Consider the following 15155-nt stretch of genomic DNA (forward strand, 5'->3'; position numbering starts at 1 on the left):
AGAGGGAACTTATCCCAACATAATAAAGGCCATGTATGATAAACCCACAGCTAACATCATATTCAATGGTGAAAAGCAGAAACCTTTTTCCTCTAAGATCAGGAACAAGACAAGGATGTCCACTCTCACCACTTTTATTCAACATAGTATTGGAAGTCTTAGCCACAACAATCAGAAAAGAAAAAGAAATGAAAGGCATCCAAATTGGTAAGGAAGAAGTAAAACTGTCATTATTTGCAGATGACATGATGCTATATATAGAAAACCTTAATGATTCTACTAATAAATAAATTCAGTAAAGTCACAGGATACAAAATCAATATGCAGAAAGCTATTGTGTTTCTATACACTAATAGCAAACTATCAAAAAGGCAAATTAAGAAAACAATCCCATTTATAATAGCACCAAAAAGAATAAAATAGGGGTACCTGGCTGGCTTAGTGGGTTAAGCATCTGTCCTCTGCTCAGGTCATGGTCCCAGGGTCCTGGGATCAAGCCCCACATTGAGCTCCCTGCTCAGTGCAGAGTCTGATTCTCCCTTTCCCTCTGCTGTTCTCTCTACCACCCCCAAATAAATAAAATCTTAAAAAAAAAAGAATAAAATACCTAGGAATAAATTTAACCAAAGAGGTGAAAAACCTGTACTCTGAAACTGTGAGACATTAATGTAAGAAATTGAAGATGACACAAACAAGTAGAAAGGTATAACATGCTCATGGATTGGAAGAGTAAATATTGTTAAAATATCCATACTAGCCAAAGCAATCTACACATTGAATGGGACCCCTATCAGAATACCAATCATATTTTTTACAGAACTAAAACAAAAATTCCTAAACTTTGTATGGAACCCCCCCCCACACACACACACATCTTGAGAAAGAACAAAACTGGAGGTATCACAATCACACATTTCTGTACTACAAAGCAAATCAAAACAGATTTGTACTGACATAAAAATAGATCAATGGAACAGAATGGGGAGCCCAGAAATAAACTCACACTTACGTGGTCAATTAATCTATGACAATTAAGGCATTAATATACAACGGGGATAAGACAGTCACTCCAATAATGAGTGTTGGGAAAACTGGACAGTTAAATTCAAAAGAATGAAAAAGAAAAGCAAAAATTAACTATTGGGACTAAATCAAACTGAAAAGCTTTTGCAAGTGAAGGAAACCATCCACAAAATGAAAAGGCAACCTACTGAATGGAAGAAAATATTTGCAAATGACATATCCAATAAAGGGTTAATATGCAAAATATATAAGGAACTCTTACAAGTCAACACCCCCAAAAAATCTGATTAAAAAGAGGTAGAGGATCTGAATAGACATTTTCCCAAAGGAGACACAGAGATGGCCAACGGACACATTGAAAAGATGCTCAACATCACTAATCATCAGGGAAATGCAAATCAAACCCACAACAGGATATTACCTCATGCCAATCAGAATGGCCAGTGTCAAACAGACAAGAAATAACAAGTGGTGGTGAGTATGTGGAGAAAATGGAATCCTCATGCACTGTTAGCGGGAATGTAAATTGGTACAGCCATTACGGAAAACAGTATGGAGTTTCCTCAAAAAATTAAAAATAGAAATAGCATATGATCCATCAATTCTACTTCTGAGTATTTACCAGAAGAAAACAGAAACACTAATTTGAAAAAATATATGCACCCCTATGTTTATTGCAGCATTATTTACAATAGCCAAGATATGGAAGTTACCTAAGTCTCCATCAACAGAAAATGGATAAAGATGACGTAGTGTATATATATACAAGGGAATATTACTCAGCCATATAAAAGAATGAGATCTTGTCATTTGTGACAACATGGGTGGAGACAGAGGGTATTATACTAAGTGAAATAAGTCAGACAGGAAAAATACCATATGATTACACTTACTATGGAACCTAGAAAACAAAACAAAAACAAACTCACAAATACGGAGAAAACTAGTGTTTGCCGGGGGGGGGGGGGGGGGGGGGGAGATGGGTGGAAGGGGTAAAGGGCATTAAGAGGTACAACCTTACAGTTATAAAATAAATTAGTCATGGGGATGTAAAGTACAGCATGGCGAAGAGTTAATAATGTTGTAGTAATGTTTCATGGTGACGGACTGTAACTACACTATCATGGTAAATATTTCATAATGTATATAAATGTCAAATCACTATGTTATATACCTGAAACACTATAATATTGCCAACTATATTTCAATAAACAGAAAGATAAACTCAGTTTCATACCATATTATGGTATGAACCAACCTTATGCATATCCTGGATCATATCAGAAATTAACTAGAATTAATGCATGTGAATAAATAATAAGCAAATAATTAACTATGCCTTTGCTCAAATTTTTATTCCTAAGTGAATTTTTTCCTTTGAATAAGGGCTAAGTGACTAAAATGCATATTTCATTGGCATATTCAAATTTCACAAAATCATCAATCACTGTGATATATATTTTGACACTTTTATTTTTTTTTAAAGATTTTATTTTTATTTATGTGACAGAGATAGAGACAGCCAGCGAGAGAGGGAACACAAGCAGGGGGAGTGGGAGAGGAAGAAGCAGGCTCATAGTGGAAGAGCCTGATGTGGGGCTCGATCCCATAACGCCGGGATACCCCTGAGCCGAAGGCAGACGCTTAACCGCCGTGCCACCCAGGCGCCCCATATTTTGACACTTTTAAATCAAATATAAAATAAAAAGAACATAAATAGATGAGAAAGCTTATCTTCTTTCCTAGTAGTATTTCAGTTCTAGATGTAACCACTGGATTCTAAGGACATTTAGAATCTAAAAAAATCTAAAGGACACTAGATTCTAAGGACATTTAGAATCTAAAGTCTCTGGTCTTATTTTGAATAAAATTAATGAGTAATTTTTTTTAAAAATCATTACTACCAACTTCCTTAAAAATGAGACATTCTTGGGACACCTGGGTGGCTCAGTTGATTAAGTGCAGACTCATTTCTTCTCAGGTCATGATCTCAGGGTCCTGAGATTGGCTCCACGCCCAGTAAGGAGTCTGCTTGAGATTCTTTCTCTCCCTCCGTCCCTGGCCGTGTGCTCTGTCTCCCTCGGAGAAGGAGAAGGAGAAGAAGAGGAAGAAGAGGAAGAGGGGGAGGAAGAGGAAGAGGAGGAGGGGGAGGAGCTGTTCTTATTTCCTATCCTACAGTTTCAATCATGCCCAATTCTTTAGTCCTTTCTTTCAAACAGATGATGATTTAGGGGGCAAGGAAAGGGAGCATCAACGTGTCAAGTGAAACAGAACTGAACTTATATTTGTAGAACTGGACTTCCTTGAACACAAATGTCTGCTATTACTCTAAGGCTCAGCAGATTTTGGCTATGAAGGGCCCAGACAGTAATGCTTTGGGCTTTGTGGGCCATGCAGTCTCTGTCATGATAGGGTTCAGGACAGAGTGCCCAAAATATGTCACCTTGGCATATTAAATATCTTAAGCTAAAGGACTTTTTTTTTTAATGGCCAAAGCAGGAAGGTCACTCAGACTTGCCCCTGCCCCACCACACTTGTATTTCTTCCCTGAAACAGTCATAAAATTCCCATGTGAGAGGTGCCTTGTACCAGGAGGAAAGAAGGGGGAGGAGGGAAGAGAGAGAATCTCAAGCAGACTCCCAGCTGAGTGTAGAGCTGAGTCAGGGCTCAATCTCATGGTCCCGAGATCATGATCTGAGCAGAAATCAAGAGTCAAGTGCTAAAATGACTGAGCCACCCAGGCACCCCAAAGAAGACAGACGTTCTTATCTCCAGAGGGCAGGGAATTTAGGGCCAAGAAGTCCATATAAGCAAACTTTGTTAAACTGACCTTTATCTTCTGAGTTACTTCTTCCCTATTTGCCATCTCTAGCCCAAACATCTTTGTCTCGTCAATTCTTCACAAATTTACTGTTTGTCTCAGAGTTATAAAGGCTTCCCTCTCTGGTCACTTCTGGTCTTCATTCTTGTGAAATCTCCCATGTAAAAATTCAATAAAGCTTGTAAGCTTTTTTCCAGTTAATTTGTTAATCCTGACAAAGTTTAATTTTCAGACCTAGTCAGGGACCCTAAGAAGGTCAAAGAAAATTTTTTCCTCCCTTACCCTCACAATGACTTAACTCTGCTCTTGTCACACGGAAGCAGCCGTAGTCTGTACATAAGCAAACGGCCATGACTGTTTCTCAGTAAAACGTTATTTACAGACACTGCAATTTAAATGTTATATAATTTTCACATGTTGTGAATATTAGCCTTCTTTTGGTTTTTTTCAATCATTTAAAAATGTAAAATTCATTCTTTGCTGGCAGGCCCTACACCAATCAGGTGGTAGACAGGTGACCATGGCCATAGGTTGGGGGCCTCTGCTCCAGACCAGAGCCTGGGGCTCAGAACCTGCTACTTCTCTTGAGTCCTGGGATTGAGGGGTGGGGAGGAGGGGAAGGAGTCCGAGAGATCTGTGTTACTTTTCCAAAAACAAGTTTAAGTCACTTCATTAATCCAAGAAGTCATTATCATAACATACATTTTTAAACCAAGTTTATAAAACATTTAAAGAAACAACAAGTTTTAAAAGGCAGCCCTGAATAAAAGAGCTGTTCATTCATTCCTCCCCATTTTTCTTGCTGGACATTGGGGAATAGTCATTAAAAAATAAAAACAAAAACAAAACTTTGCCTTAATTAATAGGTGAGAAATACCATCTCTTGTTGCCTTCATGTACATTTCTTTAATTACTATTCATATGGAACTTTTTTCCTGTACATAAGCCATTTATAGTTATCTTTTTGTTAATAGCTCATTGCCTTTTCCCCATTTTCCTATTAAGATATTTTTTCTAATTTATTGTGAGTTCTTTATATTGCTATCAACCTTTTATCTACTATGTGTAACAAATATTTCCCCATTCTCCCTTGTTCTTTTATTTTGTGTAAGATGTTTATGATAGTTCATCTTATTATAGTCAAAAACAGTCTTGTCTTTTACATTTTCTTTCTTTTATGCTTAAAATGAACTTCCCCATTTCAAGATCACGTATTCAATTATATTTTCTACTACTTGGGGAACTGCACTTTTTATATTAAGCTGCTGGGATTTGGAATTAAGTTTGCTGTATAAGCTAGGAACCCACAATAATATTTTCCCAAATGGCTCACCTAGTCTCCTGTGTTCCAACCCTGTCTCATCTTTGCTGTTGGCTCACATGCTCGTCCTCCACAAAAGCTCTCAGGATGCCCTGCTTGGGAGAGGGCTTGTGCTCCTCTCAATTCTTAACTGTTCCTCCTGCCCTTCGTGTCCCATGATTCTTTCTTTCTCAAAGCTGAATTATCTGTGCGATCTCCTCTATGGTACCACACTGTAAGCTCCGTGAAAGCTGCCACTGAGTTTTATTCATCTTTGTATCGCCCAAAGCCCTCGTCCAGGGCCTCATACATTTGTAGAAAGAATGAGTGAGTGGGGGCTGCCCTAAGCCCTACCCCCTTGCCTCTGCTCCCTCTCCCAGAGGGAGGGCAGATCAAACCTCACAGCAAGGAAGGGAGTGCCAGCCCTGTGCCTCTGGGGGATTTGCAGTGGCCCCAAGTCCAGGACAGCTTTTATTTAAACATGGCTGCTATTTATAGAACCAGGTCGTGTACTCCAGGCTGCACAGATACTGAAGTGGAGATGTCAGTCAGGCGCTGGGGAGATAAAGGGTACTCTGGGCATGCAGAGACCTTACGCCCGTGAGCGTCAGGAATGTCCATGCCACTCCCTGGACAAACACGCATCCCAAGGCAGGATTCCTCCCCCTTGACCAGTTACAATCACAAAACCAGAGATTGTGAGATACTTTTGGAGTGAGTCAGGAAAGACTACAATGGACGGTCGGGTGATTTTGGACAACCTCACAACTTTAGAGCCTGGGTTTAACTCTAAATCACACTTTTCTTAACATGTTAAATTAAGTTAATTTGTGTGTGTGTGTGTGTGTGTGTGTGTGTGTATAGTTTTGGGGAAGTGTGAGTAAGCATTTAAAATATTGGCCTATAGTCTCCAAATTCTAAGCTGTTGAGCCCTTAGTAAGTTGAATGCCTATTTCTTGACAGGGTGGAGGATGAGCCTGGAGCTCTACTGGTGTGTGTGTGTGTGTGTGTGTGTGTGTGTGTGTGCGTGTGCGCATGAATTATATATTGAGGACTGAAATTTATTAGGGGCAGAGTGTCCCTTGCTGGCCGTGGGTGGGTGGGGTTGTTGCTGTCGTTGTTACTCTTTGCTTTGACATACTTTGAGTAGTAGAGTCAGAGAGAGCAGCTCCAGGGGAGGGACTGGGGAAGCAGTGCTAATAAAAGTTGACCATTAGGCCTTGTCTCTATCCTTACCTAGCTCTCCTCTCTTATTACCCTGACCCTGAAAAGAAATGAATAGCGGACAAACTTCCATGGTGAGAATCGTAGACAAGACTAAGAATAAAGGATCTGCAGGAACAGTCACACCCCTCAGAGAGTGGCTCCAGGAGCTCTGTGCTGAACATGTTCCCAGGAAAATGGCAGACACAAGGTCAAGGCTAGAAGATTTTTCAAGCCCATGGTATTTTCCAGTGACAATCGGCTCTGCTCCAAGTACCATGTCTGAATTATGAGGAATGAAGTCGTTTAAGATCTGCAAATTGAACTTTTATTTTTAAATTCACCCACTTATGAAATGTTTCAGCCACAGTTCTTAAAAGATCAATAAACTATGAACTCCTAGAATCTTGAAGAAGGAAACAATACCAACAACCCAGCTATCTACAAAAGAGTGCTGACTTCCCTCAAAAAGGCAGTAAGTGTCCAAAATCACAAGCCAACATGGCAAGTGCAACAAGCGGATGCCAGCCTGGGAGAAAGTCCCCGAGCAGCCCGGGCCCGTGGATAACAGGTACAACGTCGGGGAAGCGTCATTGCGGTACGAAGCTGCTCGGGGTGACGCACCCGCGGCTTCTACCGCCCTGCGGCTTCGGTGCTGCCGTTCCTCACGTTTCCCTGGGGCTATGGAGACCCAGCGCGTGCGGTTTGGCGTAGCTAGCTGCGCCCTGGAGAACATGCCCAACGCGGCTTCGAGAAGAACGTCTGTCCCCGGCACTTCTGCCCTCTGACATGTTTTATTACACATATTCACCAGCTATTCTGAAGAAACACCCTCTAGAAAAGGGAGAGCCTGAGCAGGGTGGGTGTTTGGCTGGAGCAAGGGGGTGTTCCCGTGCAGGCGGCCCGCGGCTGGGGACTCCGAGCACGTGTGGCCAGGCGCCCGGCAGCGCACGGGGTCTTCAGGCAGCGGCCGTATCCTCCAAGTATCCGAAAATGAGAATTACTCAGGCAGGGAGAGCGGAGACCAAAGGAGAACCCAAATAAAACCCTAGACCTGGGGAAGGGTGTTATTTATTCCCTGTGAGGGGGGTGGGGGTGGGGCTTCTTCACGGAAGAGTGAGACACTCGCCTTACGCTCATAAGCAGTAAGAGAAAACTATGGGTAAAGAAGGGTTGCTAAATAGTGGAACAAATTATAAAAAAAAAAATCTGGAATCTCAGTGTCGGGGTCTCTCTCATCAACAGAAAGTACAATTGTGGGGGTGCCTGGCTGGCTCCGTCAGTGGAGCATGCTGAGACCCTTGATCTTGGGGCCATGAGTTCGAGCCCCATGTTGGGGGCAGAGATTACTCTAAAAAATAAAATCTTTAAAAAAGAAAGTACGATTGCAGCTATAAATGAAGCAGGACAGGCCAGATGACTCTTTAGAATCCCTCCGTGCCTCCCATTTTCTGATAGATTTTTACCCAAGGTTACAATAATGTCAAAAGAAACAGAACATCATGAATACCTTGTGACATATCAGAGCCAATAAGGGCTCAAAAAAATTCTTGCTGATGAAGAAAACAAATGTTCCCAAACAGCATTTCCTGACTACTTATCAATAATGCAGGCCAATGTCAATCCATCTTAAGAGACTTATACATCCATTTAGATCTTTATTTGCCTCGTTCTTTAAATAAATGCCAAATGTGTTCACAATAAAATTGAGAGCCAACCTCAAATCAGGAAAAATACAGATTATTTAAAAAAAAAAGGAGTATATTAGCTTTCTTTTCACTTGCTTGCCTGCAAACCTTGGGACATTTGCTAGTTGCAAAGTTGCTTTTTATTTTCCAATGATTTCTGAGAATATTGAAATATTTGTGCCTAAGAAGCCACTTCACTTTAACCTTACTCTTTCAGGATTTTAAAGCAGAAAGTAAGTACAGAGATAACGGCAAAGCATTTTTTAGCAGCATCTTCATACCCTAGGCTCCAATAGACAGGGGAGTAACATACAAATACCCATAGCGACTATGGAAAACAGTTCTCATGGCATAGTCCGGATTGCGGGTCACTTCCTTTTGTGACAACCTCACTCAATGTCAGGCAGAAATGAATACTTTCCACTCTTGTTCCCATCATTTCATTTTGAGTGTGTCTGCAGGGAGGGTGGGGGAAGGGAGGATTGTCCCCCCCCCATCTAGTAGCTTTCCCCTCACGGCCACCTCCCACCCTCCGCTGGCTGTCAGAGTCTCCCCGCAAGAACCCACTCAGGAGGGTGTCTGGGGCTGTCGGAGGGGTGGGAGTCCCCACTGGGTAGTTTGGGTGGGGCTCAAAAAAATTAAAGCCCAACCTAGGGCCAGGTGGGTGGTGTTTAATAAATGGTAACGCCTATCCACCCTTCTTCCTTCCAGACACATTAAACAGAACCATGCACAAAAAGCCCCTTGAAAAATATTCTGTACACCATAGCCATTCATCAACACGACTGCTGCCTGCCTTTTGTCTTGGTGACTAGCTTCCACCCTGCAGTATGACTCAGCGTGAAGTCTGGCTTTGTGGGCAGGCTCAGCTCTAAAAACTGCTTTAACCACCAGAGGCAGCTGATTGCAGTGGGCCTCTGGGGACCCTGCTCCAACGATGACAATCAAAAGAAAGTGAACCCTGGAGCAGTACCTTCTAATTTAGTGCTACGGAAATCAAGAAGAGCACCTCGGCCTTGCAAAGAGCTCAGGGGCTCCCCAGGTGAGCTCCCCCTTACCAGCCTCCTGTTGGGCTGTGATGACTGCGGTGACAGTGCCGGTGACGGGTGACGACAACAAATACTAGTACTAATGAAAGCAGTACTGACTGAACGTTTATTCGTTGCTAAACGCTTGCCCTAGGTTGCCTCATTTACCAACCCCCAAACACTCCTGGAAGGCGAGACTGAAATCCTTATTTAACAGATGAAAAAACTCAGACTCACAGAGCCTAACATCCACTGGTGATTAAGCGGGAGTTGAGCCCAGACCTGGGGGGCTAAGAGTCCAGACCCCTAACCACTTCAACGCCACTGGCTTTGGAAAGGCTGCACTATCCACAGCAGTATGGGTCTAAATCTAAGCGTGCAAGGGAAGGGATAGGAAGCCCCCCCAGTTGACCTCTGAGCTTTTTATAGAGTAGCATCTCCCCAGGCACTGCCCCCTCCCCCCGAGAGAATGTGGAGCCAGGCTGCCTCGGCTGTGTCTGCAGCAGCCCTCGGAGCCTCTTCCGGAACCCGACCCTGCGGTTCACTGCATCCACACTGCCTCTGGCCCCGGGCCCAGACTTGCAGCTTGTGCTGTGCTGTGGAAACAGATTTCCAAATGGATAAACCCTGGAGTTGCAGGGATAGGCCTGCACTTTTATAGCAGAGTAAATATGGGTTGAAGGAGCAAGGATAATTATAACAGATAATCCCCAACTCTCATTTAACCATGAATCAAAGTTCTCCTCTGCCAGAGAATTCATCAGAGCTGCTCATGACTCTGGCTTCCTTGTTTGATTTCTTCTGCCAACACTCAACTGGAGTTTGTAGAGCAATAAAACAGCTCAAAGCCAAAAAGGGAAAGTGGGAAGAGTCTGGCACCTACCAAGACGGGGGAATTGCTTTCTGGAGAACAAGCTGTAGAACGGTAACCTGTGGTCAGAGCAATGGGGGCACCCAGGAGCTCAGTGGATGGTCCATAGACAGTAGGCCCAGCCACACCATGATTCCAAGACCTGGATGAAACCCCAAGGCTGGCATGGGGAGGAGGAAGATGGTGACCTGGCAGGTGTCCTGTGCTATCACTAGAAAAATAAAAAGTCTCACCAGCAAAAGAGCTCCCTGCTTATGCTAGGAGGAGGGGGGCAGCTTGGATCAGGCCTGGAGTGGTAGAAAGTATATTCTCTTCTCTGTCGGGGGAACATTGTTTACCTACAGAAGAGGACCCGTCAGAGGTCTAGGACCATGGTTTCTAAAGTCTGGGGACACTGTGGAATTGAACTCAAGCCTCATCAGTACTCACTGACAACAGACTCAAACCTCAGGTGAGGTTACGGTGACCTTCCTGCTATTAGCATCCCTGCCTACTCAGGCCTCCCTTGGGAAGCTTCTGTCAGTCTGCCTACAGTGGGGAGAGGAGACAGGGTGGCGGTGGAAGCTGCTCTGTGGGGACAAGGTCCTACAGTGGCCCTTACTGCATTTGGACAGTATTATGGGTTTCCCTTCAGCAGGTGACTTCTCACCCCAACCTGTAGGACCCAGGACCCCCAGCATAGGTCAACTGGCTCCTCAGCCTGGCTTATCACCCATACTGCCCCTGACCCCACCTGAGAGTTGTAGGAGTACTTACTACCCTTGTAGGAAGGGGAAGGAAAGGGGGGGACCTCCAGTCCAAAGGGGTTGAGGACCATGACTGGCCAGCCTGGGAACAGAGGGCCAAGGAGCCTCCTGCCTAAGTCTGGCGCCAAATGTAGGAACTTCTCTACCCCTAGGTTGGCCATCCCTCCCCTGGCCAAAACCAGAAAATCAAGTACATCTGATCCTGGGCCCTAAGGAGCTAAGCCAGCTTGTAAAAGAAACACGTCTGTGCTCAGCCTACTGGCCCCTGAAATGGCCCCACAGACTTGCTCAGGGAAACGATATTTAAAAGGTGATTTGATTCTTTTGTTCCTGTTGCAAGTTTTACTTTTCTTTTAAAATGCTAAATATACAGCTTATAGGAAAATGTAGTAGACTTTTCTCCAGTCTGCAGTTTGGAATTCTCTGTCTTTACATTAATCTATAGTAAGACAGGCACATTTCGAACATTTTGTGATGTCACTTCTTCGTCTGGGACTTGGTGCGTCTTTTGTGATGATGCTGGTTCGTTCTTCTCCCTGCTTCTGTGAATCAGTCTGCAGCTCCACACTGCAGTCTGAGACATGAGTCAGCACAAGGAAAAAAACTCCCTTGTCTAAGCAGGGGCAGGAGCTGGAAGGGGGCAAGGAGGCTCCGAAGTCCAGGGCATGGTTGATGAAGGTGCTCCAGAGAAGCATAGGGAGCTAGCATAGCATTCATGGTGCCTTTGAAAAGTGGTCCTACCGCATTGTCCTCTGAAGCCTCTCTGGCTGCAGAGGCTCTGGGGTGGTGACATTGTGAGGACTAAGAGTCCCCATGCGCCTTCCCGTCTCAATCCCAGGGGACATCAGAGGGTGCATCCCCTGATGAGTAGCTTTGAAGACAACTTCAAAAACTGAGCTCCTTATCCCGTTACTACTGTTCGTGCCACCCTAACACACCTGGGCATTTAAGTCTCATGAACTTGAGATAGAGAAGCCAGACTGGGAAAGAAGATTAAAAATTGCCCCCCCCCCCGTCTACCAAATTATATTCTTTTTTTTTTTTTAAATTTTATTTATTTATTTGACAGAGACAGCCAGCGAGAGAGGGAACACAAGCAGGGGGAGTGGGAGAGGAAGAAGCAGGCTCCCAGCAGAGGAGCCTGATGTGGGGCTCGATCCCAGAACGCTGGGATCACGCCCTGAGCCGAAGGCAGACGCTTAAGGACTGCACCACCCAGGCGCCCCTACCAAATTATATTCTTGTCATATGGGTTAAATTGTGTGTCTTAATTTTCTATAGCTTCTATAACAAATTACCACAAACCTAAGTGGCTTAAACAACATAAATTTATTATCCTATAGCTCTGTAGGTCAAAAGTCTGACACGATCTCAAGGTGCCAGCAGGCCTGCATTTCTTTCTGGAAGCTCTAGAGGACAACCTATTTACTTGTCTTTTCCAACTTCTAGAGGTGCCCACATTCCTTGACTCATGGTCCTCTTCCTTCCTCTTCAAAGCCAGCAATGGCTGGCAGAGTCCTTCTCCCATGGCATCGCTATGAAATGGACTCTCCTACCTCCCTCTTCTCTTAGAAGAACCCTTGTGGACCCCCCTATATCAACAGGTTCCAGGGGTTGGGATGTGGGCATCTTTGGGGGGCTGTGATTCTGCTTACCATCCTGTAGAAGGTCTTTAGAAACATGAGAATAAAAAGAAAATGTCCTTATCACAAAACTGTGGGAAAAGAAGGGAGGTATCCACCCCCCCCGTCTAAAGTTGCCAAGGTTACTGCCCAGAAAGCACAGTCTCTTCGCAACAGCCCCTCAATACTTTACTCCAGGGCACTGAGTCTTTGTCACCAATAGAAGGAAAACATTCTGTCAAACTCTTCCCTTTCTATGTGCTGCTGCTTCTTTTACCACATGTGGGCAGAGGAAACTGTTCAAAGCTAGAGTCCCTAATATGTCACTCCCAAATGACTGCCAGTTCCTTTAAGCCATCCTTTCTAGACCATTTTCCAACCCTTGAACCATCTGACTGCTCACTGCTGCAGAATCGCAATCCAGTGAGGCACGATGCTCTGGAGCAAGCCAGGGCTTCACGAAGCGACAGCTAAGCCCGTCTGCTATGCACCTAGCAGGACTACCATTGTCAGCAGCCTCTGTTGTCAAGGACGAAAGAAACAGAGCATCATGTAACAAGCAGAGAGAACCATCCTCAGAGTCCAAAGCCAGTCTCATGTGTTGTCCTGGACTGATCCGGGATGGGCAGCTGGGAGGACCCTGGCTGTGCTAGAAGGCATGGGAGAGGCGTGAAACAGATAATGAGAGAAACACACCAATACCGAAGCCTAGACATAAAACGATAAAAAAAATATGGAACAGTTATCAAGCCATACCCAGAGTGAGTTAGAGCAAAGACTCTGGCAGTAGACTACTTCCACCACATACTAGCCATGGGATCCCAGGAGGGTTTCTTAACCTCTCTGTGCTTCAGTCCCCTCATCTGAAAGTGAGGGTAACAACAGAACCAATCAAATAGGGTTACAGAAACTGGCACTTTGAAAGCGTTCACTGGGGGCATCTGGGTGGCTCAGTCGGTTAAGTGTCAGCCTTCAGCTCAGGTCATGATCCCAGGGTCCTGGGATCCAGCCCCACGTCGGGCTCCCTGTTCAGCTGGGAGACTCCTTCTCCCTCTCTTCCCCACTTGTGTTCTCACCATCTCTGTCACTATCTCTCAAATAAGTAAATAAATATTTTTTAAAAAAGAAAGCTTTCACTTTTAGCTGGAATTATTATTAGCCAGATGCTATGTTAAGCATTTTTCAAGCATTTCTTAATTAATCATCAAGATAGAAAAAGAAAAAAAAAAGATAGCACCATGAGGTATGTACTATTATTATAATCTCCACTTTTAAGATAGAAAATGAGCTTCAGGGGCGCCTGAGTGGCACAGTGGTTAAGCGTCTGCCTTCGGCTCAGGGCGTGATCCCGGCGTTATGGGATCGAGCCCCACATCAGGCTCCTCCGCTATGAGCCTGCTTCTTCCTCTCCCACTCCCCCTGCCTGTGTTCCCTCTCTCGCTGGCTGTCTCTATCTCTGTCAAATAAATAAATAAAATCTTAAAAAAAAAAAAAAGATAGAAAATGAGCTTCAGGTCACATAGTTGGTAAGTAACAGAGCCAGGACCAGAACCCAGTTAGGTCCGACTCAAAAGGCTATGCTCCTAACCTGGGTGGGGGAGGAGAGTCTGGAGGGAAAGACTAACAGTAACTATGCCCTAGATGTCGTGTCTCTTCTCCACTTTCTGCTGTGTACTTATGCACAGTTGCTGTTTGTGCACTTGATCAGAGAACCTGAGTCAAACTACCAGGCAGGCAAACATGTGTTGCCTTGAAACAGCCCTGGATCACCCCCTACCTGATCCAGTACCACACACTGGGTGAATACTGGGTTTTGAGACCCCTGGGAGCTCAGGGTCTGAGCACCTCCTTTTGTGAGATGCCACCTCCCGACCATCTCCTCGGTCCCATCCCTGCCACAGTTGGAGTCGTGCAGCAACAGTCCCCAGTTCTCGTTCAGCAACACCCTGGGGAATCAATGGTTGGCTCAGGAGCACCATGAAATTCTTATTAACCGAATTAATTTTAATTTGCTGTAGTTTTAAAGGAAAAATCCGTGCTTCTCTAGGTGTTACTATGGATCCAAAAACAACGAGAGGGCATTGCAGCTATACAAAGGACAAGAATTGTTGTAATTGAAAGCTTAATGAAATCCTGCAGACAAAATGTTGAGCAAAAGAAACCAGACACCAAGGAATGTATGCTTTGTGATTCCATTTAGAAAAAGGTCAAGGGGCGCCTGAGTGGCATAGCCGTTAAGCGTCTGCCTTCCGCTCAGGGCGTGATCCCGGCATTATGGGATCGAGCCCCACATCAGGCTCCTCCGCTATGAGCCTGCTTCTTCCTCTCCCACTCCCGCTGCTTGTGTTCCCTCTCTCGCTGGCTGTCTCTATCTCTGTCAAATAAATAAATAAAATCTTTAAAAAAAAAAAAAAAGAAAAAAAAAGAAAAAGGTCAAAAACAGGCAAGACTACCTCGCGCTATTTAGGGATGTATTTTTAGATTGTAAAAATATAAAGGAAAGAAAGGTAGTGATGACCGCAAAAGTCACGAGAGTGGTTCCCTTTGGGAAAGGGGTTTGGAATTCCTTTGGGAAATGGACTCCTAGGGTTCTGGCAAGGTTCTACTTCTTGACCTGGGCGGAAATAACACAGGCTTACTTTTATTATAATTCATTTCGTTTTTTAGGTTTCTCTTCCTTAATTCATCTCCGTACTTTTCTGTGTGCTGTATTTCACAATAACAAGGTCGGATTTTGTTTTGTTTCACTAATGAAATTTGCAGCAACCCCACCTGAGAAGACATTTAAAAAGCTATAGGAACTAAGTAAGTTTTAATGGGACAGAAAAGACCTTGAGATAGCATCAAGCTCAG

The sequence above is a fragment of the Ailuropoda melanoleuca genome, chromosome 4 (assembly GCF_002007445.2).
Source record: "Ailuropoda melanoleuca isolate Jingjing chromosome 4, ASM200744v2, whole genome shotgun sequence".
Taxonomy (NCBI): domain Eukaryota; kingdom Metazoa; phylum Chordata; class Mammalia; order Carnivora; family Ursidae; genus Ailuropoda; species Ailuropoda melanoleuca.